At 55.0% G+C, this 2,599-nt stretch overlaps 1 protein-coding gene across 1 annotated transcript in view; it reads right to left on the bottom strand.

Moving 5' to 3' along the window:
• FRMD4A (FERM domain containing 4A) overlaps positions 1-2,599 on the bottom strand; it is a 187,828-nt gene that overhangs the window by 130,782 nt on the left and 54,447 nt on the right. The gene's annotated exons all lie outside the window — the stretch shown is intronic.

The raw sequence follows: 2,599 nt of genomic DNA, 5'->3' as shown, positions 1-2,599 counted from the left end.
GTCTATAAAAAGACAGAAGGTCTTCCTTCGGTGGGTTGGCAAATTTTCCTTATATTTTTTCTTGACTTATTTCTTAGGCCTGTTTGGTGAACACTCTCGGAGTCACTGTTTTCCAACTTGGGGAGCTGGACCCTGGCACTGAACGACGGTCTTTCGCTGAAAGGGACCTCGGTCAGCCAGTGGCTACTGGGCTGATTGTAAAGTACGTGTGTGAGAGGTAGCGGGGTGGAGAAGGCGAGGCCGGAGAGGCACGCTGAAGTCACGTCACACAGGGCATGCCAGGGATGTCCTTAGTGTGACAATGAGAAGCCAGAAAAATTACAAGTAGGGGAACAGAGGAAGATGCTAGAAAGATGCTCAGGGGTAAAACAGGAGAGACGGCCAGGGGCCAACAAGACCAGAAGCAGAGACGACCAAAGAACTTTCAAGACCAGGAGAGGTTTGTGAAGACCCTAATTACAGCCACGGGGGGCGGGGGGTGTGGAGAGCAAGGGATGGGTAAGAGAGCTACTTAAAACGCAGAAATAACAAGAATTAGTGACTGAGGACAGAGAAGGGACCAGGTGGGAGGGAACATGTGATGTCAAGGTTGACACCCAAGTTGCTGGCTTGGGGGCTGGATGAGCGGTGGTGTTGAGGAAGCGCCACAGGAAGATGAGTAAGTTTGGGGGCAGAAAGCTGATGGCGTCATTTGATTCGGGCAGAGGAGGGCTGAGAAGTGCCTGTGGAATTTGGGGCCCAGGACTTCGAGTGACCGTGGGGTGATGGGACGGAAGCTGGGATGCGGGAAGGAAGGCAGCAAGTGCAAGTGCAGACCCATCCTCGGAACCTGGCTGTGCACCGAAGGGGGAGCAGAGGGCGGCAGCTGGAGGAAGATGCAGGTCGGGGGGGGCATTTTCTTCTGTTAGGGTGGGAGCGACGTGCCCGTGGAGGGCTGGAGTCCACAGAGAAGCAGCCGCTTAAGACAGAGAAAAGCAGAGAGGAGACGTGAGGGGACGAGCTCTCCGCGGTGGTTGAGGGGCTGGAACCGGAGGACGCGTGGACCCGCTGGCCTGGATGGGATACGGCCGCTCCTCCTGTGTGTGTGTGTGAGAGTGTGTGAGTGTGAGGATGTGAGTGTGTGTGTGAGAGTGAGTGTGAGAGTGTGTGTGTCTGAGTGTGAGTGTGAGGGTGTGAGTGTGTGTGTGAGGAGTGAGTGTAAGTGTGAGAGTGTGTGTGAGTGTGTGAATGTGAGTGAGTGTGTGTGAGAGTGTGTGTGAGTGAGTGTGTGTGATTGTGTGCGCGAGTGTGTGTGTGAATTTGAGATTGTGTGAGAGTGAGTGTGTGTGAGTGTGAGTGTGAGGGGGTGTGTTTGAGGGTGTGAGGGTGTGTGTGTGTGAGTGTGTGTGTGTGACTGTGTGTGAGTGTGTGTGTGTGTGACTGTGTGTGAGTGTGTGTGAGTGTGTGAGTGTGAGTGTGTGTGACTGTGTGTGTGTGTGTGTGAGTGTGTGTGACTGTGTGTGTGAGTGTGTGTGAGTATGTGTGTGACTGTGTGAGTGTGTGTGAGTGTGTATGTGTGTGACTGTGTGTGAGTGTGTGTGAGTGTGTGCACACGGGATGAGAAGGCCATGAAGACGAGGCAGATCCGATCCCGTCTGCGGGTGAAGGAGCAGGAGGCGGATGGGACTCCCTCGGGCGAGCTTTTGTTTAATCTGCAAAATCAGAAGCAATGGAACCTCCTTGGAGCAGAGGGCGTGAGCTTCCGGTGCAGAGTCTGCAGTGGGAAGAAAAGGGTGCCGCTGTGGGCATGAAGAGACCACGAGCAGGCACGTGGACAGGACCGGCCAGAAAAACTGAGGATCTCTGTGACAGATGTCACGGTCAACCACGCACCAACCCGCAGTTGTGTGCGACGTCCCCCTGACCACACTCAGCAGCTCAGGAGTACAAATAAGTGTCTAACTGGATTGACCCAACCCTATGTGTGTAACTGTGTGTGTGTGTGTGTGTGTGTGTGTGTGTGTGCGCGCGCGCACACACACGTGTGAGGTGAGGTCCAGGTTAAGGGAGTGGTTGCGATCGTGCAGAGCTAGGTTTGGGCTGAAGTGGCCAAGAGATGGCAACAGGCAAGGCTGACAGGATGCCCCTCCACGCAGTGTGGACTTTCCAACAGGCCGCCAAGCTTTGCGACTGTGGGTTCGCCTGCAGGGGGCGCTCTGCCAATGGTGTCTCAGCAGGTACTACTGGAATAGGAACCTCCAGCCTGGCTCCCATCTTTAACACCATCTCTGCAGACGGACGGCCGCCGGCTCTGCAGACGCGGCCCAGAGTGGGATGCGAGATGAGCCAAGGTCATGGATTTTGACTCGGGCGCGGCTGGCCCTGCCTGCAAAGGGAGCGACCAGGGCAGTCTCTGATGAGCAATCGTAGTGCTGCTTTTCACTGTGAGAGGCAGGCAGTGTGGTGCGCACGGTCAGATCTAACTGAACAGATGCCACAACTTATTTAGTCATCCTGTGGGGAGAATCCGCCTGACCACTGGACCCCCAGCTCCTTACCTTTAATTAGGAAAAGCAATACCTGCTTCAGGACGGTCGTGAAGGTTAACGATCACCCTGAA

Source organism: Pteropus vampyrus, unplaced genomic scaffold (genome assembly GCF_000151845.1).
Source record: "Pteropus vampyrus isolate Shadow unplaced genomic scaffold, Pvam_2.0 Scaffold49, whole genome shotgun sequence".
NCBI classification, from domain to species: domain Eukaryota; kingdom Metazoa; phylum Chordata; class Mammalia; order Chiroptera; family Pteropodidae; genus Pteropus; species Pteropus vampyrus.
Note: the sequence above shows the minus strand (reverse complement) of the source record. Positions and strands in the feature narration are given on the sequence as shown.